We start from the raw sequence: 17,285 nt of genomic DNA on the forward strand, positions 1-17,285 counted from the left end.
TAACATAAATACAAGAAATGCAATTACTCATTCTAACAAATTAATCATTTCAATAAGTATAATATAAATATTTTACTAAAAATGCATGAAAAATATTTATATATCGGGTTGAGAAATTTAAAATTAAGATTACTTATATAACAGGTTGAAAATTTAAATATAGTTATCATTTATGACCAAAACCTATCAAAACATGTCAAATATTATTTTCGTATATATAATTTAGTTTATAGAAAACACACACATAAACTAAAAATAAACTAAAAATATATATTTTAAGTATTATGCGTAATCTCATAATATACATGAAATATATATATATATATATATATATATTATTTATATAAAACAAAAGTATATATCTAACAAATGAAAAAGTGGTTTCTCTTTTTTACTGGGAACCCAAATGTTGCAAATAATTCTTTCCAACGCCTATCAAATGCGACCAATGAAAGACTACTAGCATTTCTTTTACCACTAGCCAACTCGATATCGGGTAAATAAAATTGATATCAGTTAAATAAATAAAAATATTCACTTGATATTTACATTTAGAGTTATATAAATCATTTTACTTTTACTATTATTGGAATTATGTACCAGCAATATATGTATTATGTGATGTATATTTTTCACCATTTTATTATAATTTTTATTGATTATATAATGGCATAAAAAATATTTCGTTACATTACGTAAAAAAACACCCGCCCGACCGGTGTTATTATATATTAATATATTTTCTAGTTTGGTAAAATAAAATCATAGTATCAAATAAACAAATTGAGAATCTCCTTCATTTTTTTTCTAATTTTTACAGACTGAATACAACACATTTTAAAATTTTATTTAGTTACTATAGACTTGATATTTTCTTAGAATAATTTATATTTCTATGTTTTTTATTTTAGTATATTGTGGGATTTTATAAGTAAATAGATTATAATAATACTATATTATTAATTATGAAATTAATCGTTGCATTAATTTAAAAATATTTAAATTTTATTAAGATTTTGTTAGATTTTTTCCAACATATTTTGTTATAAGTAGAAATAAATTTAAATTTACAGTTAAAATTTATTTATTAATATCTATATAATTTACAAGATTTTTTAGAAATGTTATATATTAAATATATTAACTTAAATAATCAAATAGATGTAATTGATGAAATAGACCTAGTATGAATTTTTATGGTATTTCTTTTAATAAAGAAGATATAGAATATAATTATAAAATTTGAAAAATAGCATACCCTTTTATTTTATTTTGTTTTATAATAAAATCTTATTTAAATTAATGTATAATAGTATATTTTATTAATTTCAATGGTATTAATTTAAATAAAATATTTTAAATTTTTAGAAAGATTTTGTTAGATTTTTCTCAACATTTTGTTATAACTAAAGATAAAATTTAAATTTACAGTTAAAATTAATTTATTATTAATATCTTTATATATTTAATAGATTAATGTAAATAATTAAATAAATGTAATTAATGAAATTGACCTAATAAGGCTAGTATGACTTTTTTATGGTAGATAAAAATAGTACTTCTCTTTTAATAGAGAAGATTGATGCAAAAAAAATGTTTTTATTATTTTAACCCGAAAAGATTTATTCGTACTTTCCTAACTAGTTTAAATCACAGACTAAGTTTTACCAAACAAGATTTGTAGCCAGCATTTTAAGAAAATCTCCAATGATATTCTATTTTTCACTTTAAAATCTATACTATTAAAAGGGAAGCAATCTTTAAAAATCTACTTATAAAAGGTTGTTGGACCCTTTTTTTTGGTTATCCTTATATATTATATGTTATCCCTATTTAATGGGAAAATTACATGTTGACCACTTTCATGCTACCACTTTTCATTTTTACCATCACTAATGAGACATTTTCAAAAATACCTTCTTCATTAAGTGACAAAAGACTCTTATGTCCTTGTTATTTATATATATAATAAAGTATTATTTAAATAAAAAATAAAAAATAAAAAATAAAAAATAAAAAATAAAAAATAAAAATAAAAAATAAAAAATAAAAAATAAAAATAAAAAATAAAATAAAAAATAAAGAAAATAAAAAAAAAAAAATTAAAAAATAAAAATTAAAAAATAAAATTTAAAAAATAAAAAATTTATTTTTTTTATTTTAGTATTTATTTTTTATAATTTAAAAATACTTTTTGAAACTGTTTTTAAAATTTTTATTTTTTATTTTAGTATTTATTTTTTATAAAATTTTAAACTCTAATTCCAAAACCCCACCCCTTCACTCTAAACCCTAAGGTTTTGGATTAATTAACCCAAGGGGTATAAGTGTATATTTACTTCTTTAATGAAACCTATTTTTGTGACTTTGAGCCTTGAGTGCTACTTTGGAAACAAAAACTTGGTTTGGTGCTATCCTAGTCTTTTTCTCATTTATAAATCCCTAAACCAATTAAACTCTCACAAACGAGACCAAACTCTTATCCCTGTCTCTCTTTCTCTATTTCCTTTTCTTTTCCGCCGCCTGTGTTCTCTCCACCGCTTGGTTTTACACACAGCCACCGACATGAAAGGTTAGATTATGATTTCAAAAGGAGTTGTGTGTGGATGTGGTCGTTGTGGACATGAAAGTTGAAGTCTAGTTGAAATTATGTGGCGGCCATCCAAAGTCTTCGTTGTTGCTTCCGTTGCAGAGAGAAAGTTCTAGAAGCATCAATGGTCAAGTTACTCTATTTTACACATATGGTCCTTCTATTTTTGGATATTTTCAATTTGACCCCAACATTCTTTAATTTACTCGTAGATCCTCTTGTTTTTCGTGCCAACCTTTTTAGTTATGTACTTTAACTCGTAACAACAATTATCTTATCAACTTATATCCACATTTCTATATTCACACTTTCTATGTTCACATAAATTGTGTCCACAGAAGCTTCGTCCACTAAATAGTGTCCACAATTCATCGGTTCACAAATTCTTTTCCTCTTTATTCAATTCGAAACCAGCTATCTAGATACCTAAATCGAGTATATGAGAAGTTAATAAACCATTCTCATTTTCTTCTTAGACAGACAAGGAAGGGAATGTCCCTCTTACAACATTCGATCAAAATCATGTTATCGACGCTTCTCGTGTCCACCAATTGCTTTGTCCACATAGATGGTGTCCACAAATTCGCACATATATGGTGTCCACATGTATGGTGTCCACATATTATCAGTTGTTAGATCTTATGTATGTAAACAGATTCAACGTCCTTAAACAATTCACTTTTTTCATATACTTATTTTTTCGTTTTAACCTTTATAATTTATTACAACTAAACATAAATTCATTTTCAACTTATTCACCTTACGGTTGCCTCTTTAAAAGAAATAGATTCTCCTTACACAAAAAACAAGATTATTTTTGTCTAGAAAAAGACAGCTGTCAAGAGAAAGTGTGCCAAAGACACAATGTGTCTCTCAGCGTAAACACAAGTCACATTGTGTCCTTTTATGTAACTCTCTCTTTTTATCTGGATCGCTTGATGAAAGTTTCTTAGTTGGTGAATACATAATTCTTTTAACATTTTAACTTTGTTTAGAAAAGTAAAATACTAATTTATTAGTATAATATTTGCTCGGTTGTTCAGATGTCCTAGGACAGGTTTTGGATTGTCAATTCAATGTACCGGTGGCAAGGAAAGAAAGAAACTTGAGTTCACCCTTCGTGACATCAAGTAAGGATTCGCATAATTCAATTTGTTTATATTCAGTGAACAAGTTTGTTATTTTAACATTTATTATTGATATGTTGATAGTGATGTTCGGTTACAATGTTGCCTATGGTGTAACTTGGCTGAGCTTCTCTACTCTTCTTTCAAAGAAGAAGATGGAATGGTGGTTTGTTGTTAAGCTGGGTTAAAATTGGAAGGTTTAGAGGTGACTATTTCATCTACAGTCTTTGATACTATCTATATTCATCAAATTTTGACTAATGTTAAGTGAACCTGTTATATAATTTCAGGACAACTTCAAATCTCTAACGAATTTGACGCTTCTCAAGTGTTGATCAATCCGGCAATACCAGAAGTAGACGAATTTAAAAATACGTGAGTTCTAATGATATATTATGTTTTCGAAGCGTCTCTATTTTTTTGTTAAAAAATTAATGTAATATGTAGTTTTTGAATTACAGGTACAGTGGGGATATATCACTTACAATGATTCAAGGTAATGAGGTTATGCCAATGGAAAACAACAACCAACTGGAGTTCAGCGGATAAGTTGTTGACCTTCCCCACTAAAAACATTCAAGAAATTCAAGCATCAAGTCAGGTAATGGCATTAAAAATCGTGCCTGAAAAATTGATAATATAATGGTAACCTCCTATATGTTTCAGAGTATAGTATCATGAATCAAAATAGTGCATCAAAATAATTTTCCTGTTCAACCAGATCGTCCTCTTGGTCTTCTGCATGTACCTATCTGAAAAACGTAAAATATTGGGAGAAAAAGGAGACAAATCGAAATCAACAGTTAGTATATCTGTCCTTTGTACCTCGGATTGTAATGGCTGGCTAACAGATTTCGATCTCTTGCTTCAAAATCGTTATTGTTTTGTAGGATATGAGATTTTGACTCTTTGACCCATGGCATCTCGGTTTCTCCCTTGAATCGAATCGTCGAGAGAGTTCCAGAAAAAAATATCAAGATAATTTTTTTTTAAACGTTACATTCTTTTTTTTAAACCAATAATATTTGAGATAAATAATTTTTTTTATAAAATCAATTCAGTTTATAATTAATTTTCAGCGTAAAGTAAAAATAATTTGTATTGGAATTGTAAAATGACACTATTTGTGTAACAAGAAAAAAATGTTAGAATGACACTTTTTATGAAACAGAAGGAGTACTAAACAAAATTTGACAGAAATTTTGAAAATAAACAAATTCCGCGCTTTGAAAGCGCGGGTCAAAATCTAGTATACTTTATAATTCACACATAAATAGAATATAGACTAAATATGTTTTAGTGGTACTTTATTTTTAATTCTGTAATATATTAAAAAATGAGTTTACTATATAAATACACTATTTATTTTTGTTTATCACTCTATTTTTTTCTTTAAAATATTGTATCATTAGAGTATAAGTCAGTTATATTATTTATCTATTTTTAAAAAATTGAGTAAACCGTTGGAAATAGTCTAAGTGATATCAGACAAATTATGTATCGACTTATCTATTTTAGAGTTTCGCTGTGCGTTTTGTCTCTCTATCTCGATGTGGATTTCTCTCCCTCTCTAGATTAATCACTGATTTAGCGATTGAATTGAAAAAGTTCTTTTAAACGGTAGCATTATTTTACCAAGTTGAAATTTATAATCCTATTTGGATTTTCATTTAGGTCACAAGCAGTGAAAGTGTAATACTTTTCCTGTGGCAAGAAAGTGTAATCCCTTTTACACAAGTTGGAAAGTTTAAAGATTTTTTTATCAGAAGAGGAAAAAATATGAAGGAAAATTATTCTAGTAATTATTCATTCAAAACTCAGAAGCCACTTTTCTACATATACACGTTGCTTTTTATATTACCTTTTTCTTTAAAGAACATGATTTCAATCCAAAGGTTTTGAATTTTACATTCCATATTTTTTTTTCTTTTGACATCAAACGGTTGTTCTATCAATCAAACTAGATGTGGTATGGAAATCCAGACCTGGATAGAACAAACAATAAAAACTAAACTCTTGTAAAACGCTGGCGCAGTCCTGGGTAGGAAGTCAGCTTTCCTATTTTGTGCCCTTGGAACGTGAATGATCTTGAAGTCTTGGAAACGTTCTTGAAGAGATGCTAGTAATGATAGTTCCGTTGAAAAGTCTGGCCATGCTGTCGGATCCTTGATCATCAAAATTAGCTCCTTGCATCCCGAAATGCTGGCATGGTGCATGTTGAATTATATTCTCCATTGACCAAATTAGAGCATTCAGTTCCAAGTGTAAAGGGGACAATCGTCTCTCCTTGTTTCTCAACCCCATGAGTTGTTTATCTCCCACTTCATCTAGCCATGCCTAATCGTATCCACTATATTGTGATTCTGTAGTCCAGGATCCATTTACCAAATAAATACTCTTCAAGCATAAGGCCTGTGTATTCTGCCTGGTTTGGTAGCCGTACATCATCCTCGGGTTTTGAGTTTACATCAAACGAAGCATAACATTCGCTTTGAGGATGTCTAATTAGCTCCATCGGATCCCGATTGATTCTTTTGCTTCCCAATAAAACATCAAGGGCAAAACTTATCATTGCTTTGCCCCTAGTTTATGCCTATGTTGTGTGTACTTTTATTTCATTATGAATACAAAAAGTTGTTTTGTGTTTGTGTTTCTCGTTTCAGTTCCCCATACACTCAGTCTTCTTGTCGCTAAAAAGTATCTATAAATATTGAACTGGTCTTGTTGTATAAACTTGTTTGCGTCTTGCATATTCACTAGCTAGAAAAATTAAATTTGCTATATATAATACCAAAATCGGTTTTCATCCTGAAAAAGAGTTCTATAGTGAACAGAAATAGAATTATATATTGAAAAATGCTAAGAATATGTGGATTTTTATTGAATAAGGCAGTAGATGGAATGATACAGTTAAGAAAAATAATTTTATGCTTTTCTAGATAGAGAGTGTAACATTCATTATATAATTTAGTTCATGGGGAAAATTCGAAATCTACCATATAAGAACTAAAAAAAGTGTTTATTCTTTACAAAATTCGATACATACCAAATGATCGATTAATAAATTAGTAAATGCTAAAAACAAATTGTAGAATTAGGTCAATCAAAAAAGTAATACAAGTAGAAAACAACATTAATTGCTTCTTAAGATAAAATGAGAATACTTTAGTGCATGTTTTTCATTATTTTAGAGATAAACGTAAAATATACCATTTAAATAAATAAAAAGATTAATTTTTGCATCAAATTTTCTAAGAGGATTCAAACCGAAACTCTAAATCTCAATTTCTAAACATTTTTTAATTGAATAAACTAAATCTGATGGAACGATATCCCTAGAAATAATTATCAGAACCGACAAAAGCATGGTCGGGCTCGGAAAGGTGCTAAGCAAACCGGGTTTGAAACATAACAAACTCTGATTACCAGCTTGTGTGGCCATGCAACACGAGTATCTAATTTCCATTGCGAACAACAACCGTGTGTATCTTGTGCCAGTGGACAAACGACCAAAGAATTAGTCGGTTTGATTTCAGCCCAGATACCTTCGGTAATAAAAACAATATATATAAATACTAGAACCTAATGATAAAAAGAGATATATAGGTGACATATTTTCTATATTCCTAGAAAAACATTGAATCTTAAACATCTAATATATCAAAACTGTATATATTCTTTTAAAAATCATATGGAGCATAAGTTGCAAAATTGTATGAAAATATTAGGACCGGCCCGCCCTACGGGCGGGATTGTAAATAAAAAAACAATTATAATAGCTAGAGTAAATTTCTATTATAAAACTTGATATATAAGTGACAATTAGTCAAATGCTTTGTTTGGTTAAAAATATACTATATATGTATTATTTATTTGTGTTTATATTATACTATAAATTATTTATTTATGTTTATTCTTGCTTATATTTTACTACTCCAAAAACTGTTAAATTCCATTGAAATTGTGTGATTTCTGATTAAATCTTTTTTAAAAAATACAAATGATCACAAAAACGTACGAAAAAAGTTTACAGTAAAATATATTACATATAAACTAATTTGTAATGTAAATTTTGATTTTAATAGTTGCATTATATTTTTAATAGCAATTATTAGGTAAGAAAAAGATAACACTATTTGATTTGTTCTTAATACATATAATACTCATAGATGATATGAAATATTATATGTCAGTTATGTGTATTAAATTTTATCATTATTGATTAAGCTATCAGTTATATACTTATATGTCAGTTATGTGTATTAAACATTCATATGAGGGTTTTCATTTTTATTTTTTAAAACATAAAATAATATGTTTTATATTAAGTTTATGTGTATACTGGTAAGCTGAATCATATTTGTAGACTATATGTTTTTGATGTTGAGATTAGACTTTTGTTTTATGGGGGGATCTATGTACGTAAAACATGTTATTTATAAAATACTTTTGTTTCGTGTATTTTCATAGTTTAAAAATGTATGGTCACATTATTTCTGTAACTGCACTGAAAGTAGGAGAGATTTAAAGCTTTTGGCATATTAATGTACTTAACCCGTGTTGTAACCATGTGTCGAAGGCAGACCTGTGATTGTACCGCTTAACCGTTACACTTCTTCATGGGTGTTCGAAGCTATACTGGCAATGTATTAGCTTTTTGGTAGTTTTTCACTTATCAGAAGAGTTAATAAGGAGATTGAATCTGTCTTGTTATTATTATTAACATATTTAGATGTGGAAGTTTTTATTTGTAATAAAAACCCAAATAATTGTATAGGATGAAGATTTAAAAGGCCTTACAATTAATAAACTGGAAGCAGAATCTATTAAAAGATAGTAGATGACAATTGAGCTGCTTGAGATTAGAGGGCACATTATTATGAGTTTTACTCAAAATCGTAAATGCTCTTTGGCTTCATAGGCGTAGGATCTGGTAACGCCCGTATGGGTTCTGCGACACTGCTCCCACCCTCATCCACCTTGTCCCTGCATAACAATGCAATATGTGTTTAAGAAAATGTATGCATTGTTGTAGGAGACAATAGTTTTGTGCAACCTACCATTTCAGTGTCAACTCTGTGGCACAAACATTTGTTAGATGTCATTGTTGAGTCGAAAGCAATACAGCTGTTTCTGTCTTATCTGAGACAACCATCGCAAGTTAGATGCTGAGTCGAAAACAACAAACACAGCTATTCTAAACCCAAGCTCCATGAGTAGTCTTTCAAAGAGGCGGAGTATCACGTGGCGGCACCGATTGCAGCTATGGCAATACATATCGTGCGGCTGAAGGATGATAGTCCACACTGCAGTTTTTTTTTTGAACATTTGGGAACACGAAACATAGCAGCACCCATTGCAAGTTTCGATGGCCTCAACTTTCCTAGAGCAAAGAAACTTCGCCTGACTATATGACAATGAGATAATGTATGTTTCCAACTTGTGCCGCATGAGAGTCTATGAAAATTGTATAGATTTTATTTTCACCTGCAGAGGATTGTTGAGAATGTATACGTTTAGATCAGTAAGTGTTACGCTCTTAAGTTACTGGACACCACCATACTTGGAGCCACTTCCGGGACGATTTTGGTTGACTCCACCTAAGCTGCGGTGTTTGATGCATTGATTTAATTAACAATCATTTAAGGAGTTATTTTTTTGGAAAATTGTATTGAGAGACACTTACTCAACGTACAGTTGATAACGAACCCAAAATCATGTCAAGAGACTAACTAACTTATCTCAACTGTTTAGCTATAGAAGAGACACATACCTGAAACTGTTCAAAGTAGTTTGGCACTACATTGTGCTCTCCAAGAACAACTTCACCTTTCATTGCTTTCTCTAAACTAATAATTAGCTTCAGTAATATACTCTTTCTGCACCCGTTGGAACTTATAATAGCGATTTTCTCTTCTCTTTATATTGCTAGATTAGCCTTCTTAAATAGCATCTGGATTGCAAAAAAAAAACACACGGGATCAAACATTGAGCAATAAACGATTTATGCTAATATCAAGCAAGGCTTTGATTCCACTAACTCATCTTATCCTTGAAACTAAAATCAATGTTTTTAATCAAGAAAGCGACTTTATAGCCTTTGGCCTTGATAATGTTACCTGAATAGGGTTCTTTTTGCCCCGTGATGATCCTGAGCTAGCTTCACACCTGAGGAAACCGCAGAAGCGCTGCTGTTTGAGTTCTTTCCGGTTCGTTTCCTACCGGAGTCTTGTTGGAAAGATGGTTTTGAGATGAGTGAAGCATACCTTTTTATACCCGTAGATACACCGCCTTGCATGAGCGAATCTCGCATTCAAAGTAGATCATGGATGATGGATATAATAAGGACTTTAAGATGATGAATCTGTAACTGGTAGATTGCTGAATCCATAGGAAGAAGATGAAACATCTCGATCGAAACCCTAGAGTAGGGTATGGTATCGCAGCGGCTGAGAAAAAAGACAGGATAAAACCATAGAATCAAAAACATAGCGTTTTGAGTAGATGACTTACTCTTTATACATTGGCTCTATGAAGCTAAATAATAACAACGAATATATATGAAAGCCCAAACGGAAACAATAATAATTATAGATTCATATGTTAATTATGTACGTGACAAAACCAACGTGAAGCTCGTTCCGACAGAACAAAGCTTTAAGTGATACGGAGTGTATCTGACGTGTCAACGCAGGAGGCTTCCTATTTCTGACGTGTCATCCTTGTTGGCATTACCAGGAGGGATTGAAACCCTTCTTTATATATAAAGATAGTTTTTTCAATAAACCTCGTCAAACTGAGCCTTATACGTAGAAATAAACATTGGAGGCTATTACTGATAAAAAGAAAGTCGCCAAACCCTTCCATCTCTCTCTAGGCTCTCTCTCTCTTCAAATCGTCATTTGCCTCTCTACTCCTAGTGCGTGAGTCAATGGTGGAAATGGTTTCTCCTTTTTTTTATTTATTATTTGTTCTTTTTTCTGGAGCTTCACTGGTTTTCTCTTGTTTGATTAGTTATGTTTCAGAGGCCCAGTTTATTTTTATTTTTAGTGGTTTGGAAGAACCGAAGCCATACGACATAGTAGATGCCGATCCTTATTATGTTAGATCTCCTATCTCGTTGCTTTTCTGGCTAATATTCGGTTTCGGGACGTCAGAGGAGATGAAACACCATCAGGTCTAGAGTTTTATGTGGAAGAGGGATAGGTCTGGCATCTCAAAAGTGTCGGTAATTTTTCCATGTGATTTATTCGGTTGCTCTCCCCACGTCAAAACTGTATATGTTTTTTAAAAAATCATATGCAAATCCAAAACATAGCATAAATTCAAAATTGTATGAAAATATAGTTTTTCATTAAAACTCGTCATACTGAGCCATATAAGTAGAAATAAACATTAGAGGCTATTACTGATAAAAACAAAAGTTCCCAAACCCTTCCATGTCTCTCTAGGCCCTCTCTCTCTTCAAATCGTCATTTGCCTCTCTAATGCCGGTGCGTGACTTGATGGCGGAGATGGATTGTACTTTTTAATTCTTTGTTCATTTTTCTGGAGCTTCACTGGTTTTCTCATGTTTGATTAGTTATCTTTCTGAGGCCAATTTTTGTTTAGTGGTTTGGAAGAACCGAAGCCGTACGACATAGTAGCTGCCGGTCCTGGTTATGTCAGATCTCCCATCTCGTTGCTTTTCTGGCTTATATTCGGTTTCGGGACGCCGGAGGAGATGAGACACTATCAGATCTAGTGTTTTATGTGGAAGAGGGCTAGTTCTGGCATGTCAAAAGTGTAAGTGATTTTGCCATGTGACTTATTCGGTTGCTCTTTTGAAGTCTTACGGGGTTTCTGCTGAGGTGGTGTAGCTTGTCTGGGATGCTGGGCTTAACCACCTTTGTAGGCGGTTGATCGTTAGAAGACGACTTCTCTTTATGTGTAGATCTAGGGATTCTTTTCAATTGGTTTAATCCCGTTTTTACTAGATTGATACCGGTTTTTCACTCGAATTTTAGTTTGTTAAACCAAGAAATTAACTGGTTTAAAGGGGATAACTATTATATTAACAGAAAATGTGAAAGTCTATCCAGAGATATTTAGCTCATGAGAAAACAAAGCCCTAGAAGATGAGAAAAAAAAATTAAATTAATGCATATGAAATGAAGATGCTCAAAAGTACCAACATAGTGTTGCCATGATTGGTGCAATGTCTTATAAGCCTTTATTTATAAATGAATAACGAAGCCAGATTTTTTTCATTACCTGATTAAAAAGTACTAAAGATTCTTGCTGAGTCTACCGATGACAAAAACAATATCACTTTTAATCATTATTTTGCTAAACCTAAAGAAACAATGAACATATAAAATGAGTATGCACTACAAAGACAGCGAGGACCTTTCTTTTGCTGATTATTTCAAAACGGAGGCATCATTAAAAAATAGATAGACTTGTAAGATAATATGTAATGGAAAACAAGGCAGTGAACAATTCTGGCGACACTATGAGCTTGGGCAAACCAGAAAGAAACGAGGACTGATTATACAATGATGACAAAGTTTCAGAATATTGACTATAAATAGATAACAACACATATGATATGTCTCACCAACGATAAGTTTATTGACAAGAAAAAGAAAACACCAGGTTTAAGAAAAAGCAAGGCAAAACCGAAAGAAATGGCAAAGAACATCAACTCAGTCAGCATCACCGTTCTCTTGTTCGTCCTCTTGGTGGCTTCCACCGGTAATTTTAAGAAAAAAATTATCTATCGCATTTTGTAGTTGTATTTTAGTTTTCTGACGCTGATGAATATGTCAACATGCAGAAATCCTCAAGAGCGAGGCTCAAACATTTTGCTTCGAGTGCGGACCGGTGCCGTTTCTAGGTACAAATGCTGATTGCTTTAACTGTTGCAAAACCAAATACGGGAGTCCTCCAGTCGTTAGTGGCGTTGTTGAGGGAAGTGAGAAACACTGTCATTGCTATTGTTGATCCTTGAAATAACCTCATGCAATCACCATGTGTAACATTTGTTTTAAATCGGTGACATGTCTGTTTGTTTATTCTCAAGCTTCTTTTGCTTCCCAATAAAACATCAAGGGCAAAACTTATCATTGCTTTGCCCCAAGTTTATGCCTATGTTGTGTGTACTTTTGTTTCATTATGAATACAAAAAGTTGTTTTGTGTTTGTGTTCCTCGTTTCAGTTCCTCATACACTCAGTCTTCTTGTCGCTAAAAAGTATCTATAAATATTGAACTGGTCTTGTTGTATAAACTTGTTTGTGTCTTGACATGTTCACTAGCTAGAAAAATAAAATTTGCTATATTAAATACCAAAATCGGTTTTCATCCTCAAAAAGAGTTCTATAGTGAACAGAAATATAATTATATATTCAAAATACTAAGAATATGTAGATTTTTATTTAATAAGGCAGTAGATGGAATGATACAGTTAGGAAAAATAATTTTATGTTTTTCTAGATAGAGATTGTAACATTCATTATATAATTTAGTTCATGGAGAAAATTCGAAATCCACCATATAAGAACTAAAAAAAAAGTGTTTATTCTTTAAGAAATTCGATACATACCACAAATGATCAATTAATAAATTAGTAACACTACGAGAAAACGTAAGTTTAATGAGGAGAATTAACGAGGAAAAACAATCCTCGTAAAAGTACGTTGATTTTGCGAGGAAAGTATGTGGAAAAAGAAAAGCATCGTTATTTCGTCGTAAGGTCACGACAAAAGATTTTCGTCGTAAAGACGATGTAAATTGACGTGGCTTTTACGAGGAAACACTTTTTCCTCGTAAATACGACGTAAACTTCACGAGTTCTTTACGACGAAATATTTTACGTGTACTTAACGAGGAAATTTTGAATCCACCAACTTGGTAGGTGGCTCACGTTTTTTTTTGGCCATCCAATTAATTTTCGTCGTAATTTCATAGGAAAATTACAACTACCAAATTCGAAATTTCCTATAAATATGGATGTTTGAACATCATTTTAAACACACCAACAACAAAAAACGTGAAAGAAAAAAAAATGGCTGGCGCTGGGACTATTTACGAGTTGCGGAATTGGATGTATATGCATAGAGATGCTAACGGGAAAGTGACGAAAGAATACCTTGCGGGGCTGGAGACATTTATGCATCAAGCAGATTCAACACCGCTCGCCCAAGAAAGTGGTAAGATGTTCTGTCCTTGTCGGAAATGCAACAATTCGAAATTGGCAAACCGTAAAAATGTTTGGAAGCATTTAATAAATAGAGGTTTCACGCCAAATTACTATATCTGGTTTCAACATGGGGAAGGTTTTAATTATGATCAGAATGAAGCTAGTACTAGTAATAGCAATTTTTAGGAAGAACCGGTTAATCATCATTTGCACAATGAACATAGTTACCATCAGGAGGAGATGGTAGTTATGATAGGGTTCATGATATGGTAGCTGATGCATTCGTAGCTCATGATGAAGATTAAGAACTTAATATATATGCAAAAAAGTTTTACGGAATATTAAACCCGGCGAATCAACCACTTTACAGTGGTTGTAGAGAAGGTCTCTCTAAATTGTCATTGGCTGCTAGAATGATGAATATTAAAACTGATCACAATCTACCTGAAAGTTGCATGAACGAATGGGCGGACTTGTTTAAAGAGTATTTGCCGGAAGACAATGTGTCTGCTGATTCTTATTATGAGATTCAGAAATTAGTTTATAGTCTTGGGTTGCCTTCGGAGATGATAGATGTTTGCATCGACAACTGCATGATCTATTGGGGAGATGATGAGAAGCTAGAAGAATGTCGATTCTGCAAGAAGCCACGATTCAAGCCGCAAAGACGGGGACGTAATAGGGTACCGTACCAAAAGATGTGATACCTACCAATTACAGACAGATTGAAAATATTGTATCAATCAGAGCAGACTGCTGGAAAGATGAGATGGCATGCCGAGCATACTCAGACGGATGGTGAGATGACTCATCCATCAGATGCAAGAGCCTGGAAACATTTCAACAAAGTACATCCGGATTTCGCTAGCAATAGCCGGAATGTGTATCTTGGATTATGCACAGATGGATTTAGTCCGTTCGGAATGTCAGGGAGACAATATTCATTGTGGCCAGCCTTTCTTACGCCATACAACCTGCCACCGGAGATGTGCATGCAACGGGAGTTGCTATTCTTGACCATATTAATACCTGGTCCGAACCATCCAAAAAGGTCTCTGGATGTTTTCCTACAACCACTGATAAAAGAGTTGAAGGATTTGTGGTCAACAGGGGTGAGGACGTACGACTGTTCAACGAAGACGAATTTTACGATGCGAGCTATGCTTTTATGGACCATAAGTGACTTTCCTGCCTATGGGATGTTGTCTGGATGGACTACACATGGGAGATTAGCTTGTCCATATTGTAATGGAACCACAGATGCGTTTCAACTGAAGAATGGTAGGAAGACAAGTTGGTTTGATTGTCATCGTCGATTTCTTCCCATTGGCCATCCTTACCGAAGAAACAAGAATTTGTTTAGGCACAAAAGGGTTGTGAGAGACACTCCTCCACGATATCTAACTGGAGAACAAATTGAAGCGCAAATCGACTACTACGGAGCTAACAAAAAGTTCGTTGGGGTGGTAATTGGCATGTCCCTCGTAATATGCCTGATTCTTACGGTGTTCATCACAACTGGCACAAGAAGAGTATATTTTGGGAGTTGCCATATTGGAAGGATCTTCTTCTGCGCCACAACCTCGATGTGATGCATATAGAGAAGAATTTCTTTGAGAACATCATGAATACAATATTGAATGTCCCAGGGAAGACAAAAGACAACATAAAATCGAGGTTGGACTTGCCGGATATTTGCTCAAGAAGCGAGTTACATATTAAAAGCAATGGACAAGTTTCCGTTCCGATATTCAGACTGTCTTCAGAAAAAAAGTCGGTGTTGTTCAACTGGGTGGCATCAGAAGTGAAGTTCCCCGATGGGTATGTTTCAAATCTCTCTAGATGTGTTGAAAAGGGTCAAAAGTTCTCCGGGATGAAGAGTCATGATTGTCATGTCTTTATGCAACGACTATTGCCCTTTGCATTTGCGGACCTACTTCCAACAAACGTACATGAAGCACTTGTAGGTTCGTAGTGTATTATATCACAATAATTTTATAACGGTATAGTTTGCAAAATAATATATGACTAACAATGTGTTTAATTGTTTTTGGAATATAAAAGGTATTGGAGCATTTTTCAGGGATCTGAGCACACGCACTCTTAAAGAAGAAGTTGTAGAACAGCTTCGGGAGAACATTCCCATCTTATTGTGCAACTTGGAGAAGATATTTCCTCCTGGATTTTTTGACGTCATGGAGCATCTAGCTGTCCACCTCCCATATTAAGCATTGCTTCGTGGACCTGTACATTACGGATGGATGTATCAGTATGAGCGAGCCATGAAATATTTGAAGGGAAAAGCAAAGAACCTCGCCAAAGTTGAAGGTTCTATAATTGCTGGAAGTTTGACGGAAGAAGTTTCTCACTTCACATCTTACTACTTTGCGTCAAAAGTACGTACCCGGAGAAAAGCTCCAAGAAGATATGATGATGGTGGGGTTGCGCCAACATATGCAGTTGCTGGTGTTCCAGACATCTTTAGCCAGATTGGACGACTCGGTGGGAAGTCTAAAGAGGTTTGGTGGTCGAGTGAACAAGACGCTCATAGTGCACACACCTATATTCTACTCAATTGCGAGGATCCATTGATGCGTTAATTTGAAAGGTAACATATATGGACACTTCAAAACACATATAATTAATTATATAATTGCAAGAGATTCATTCCTATGAAATGTGATTAATTTTACAGCCTATTTGTTTTTCAAGTCGAAGAAACATTTCCTGGTATATCCACAAGTGACGTAGACAAAAGGAAAGATCAACACTTCATTAAGTGGTTGCGGAATCAGGTATTATAACTCAAACTATTTTTTCATACATGATATGTATTTTAATGTTCTCTTTATTTTTGCAGGTTGATTATGACGACGATGCAGATTATCCTAAGTGGTTACACGAAGTAATTCAATCTCCACTAGTAAAGGTCACCACATCACAGATGTATTTCACACGAGGCTATACTTTTCACACATATGAGTATGGTAGACAGCGGGCGACCAGTAACTATGGAATATGTGTGAAAGGGGAAACAGATTTCTACGGGATCTTGACGGAGATTATTGAAGTCGAATTTCCAGGGATACTGAAGCTGAAATGCGTCCTCTTCAAATGTGAATGGTTCGACCCCGTCGTCAACAGAGGTGTTCGGTCTAACAAATTTGGTGTAGTTGATGTCAACGGTGGACGACGGCACAACAAATTCGAGCCTTTCATCTTAGCTTCACAAGCAGACCAAGTTAGCTTCCTTCCATACCCTCGGATGAAAGATTCGGGTATAAATTGGTTAGCAGTGATCAAAGTTACACCTCGAGGACGAATCATCAGTGGAGAAGAACCACCATTGCAAGAAGAACAGATAAATGAAGTCGAGGAACCTGAACA

At 33.0% G+C, this 17,285-nt stretch overlaps 1 long non-coding RNA gene across 3 annotated transcripts in view; it reads right to left on the bottom strand.

Moving 5' to 3' along the window:
• Positions 1 to 8,145: 8,145 nt before the first annotated feature.
• LOC103830422 overlaps positions 8,146 to 17,285 on the bottom strand; it is a 31,229-nt gene continuing 22,089 nt past the window's right edge. The window contains exons 2-6 of one of the 3 annotated variants that reach the window (XR_004450736.1): positions 9,837 to 12,051; positions 9,491 to 9,670; positions 9,205 to 9,322; positions 8,778 to 9,124; positions 8,146 to 8,703 (exon numbers count right to left, since the gene is read on the bottom strand). This is a non-coding gene — a long non-coding RNA (uncharacterized LOC103830422). Of the gene's footprint in view, positions 8,704 to 8,777; positions 9,125 to 9,204; positions 9,323 to 9,490; positions 9,671 to 9,836; positions 13,586 to 17,285 lie in introns of those variants that run through there. The other 2 variants (XR_001957558.2, XR_625730.3) reach the window with 2 other exon arrangements.

The sequence above is a fragment of the Brassica rapa genome, chromosome A01 (assembly GCF_000309985.2).
Source record: "Brassica rapa cultivar Chiifu-401-42 chromosome A01, CAAS_Brap_v3.01, whole genome shotgun sequence".
Lineage (NCBI taxonomy): Eukaryota > Viridiplantae > Streptophyta > Magnoliopsida > Brassicales > Brassicaceae > Brassica > Brassica rapa.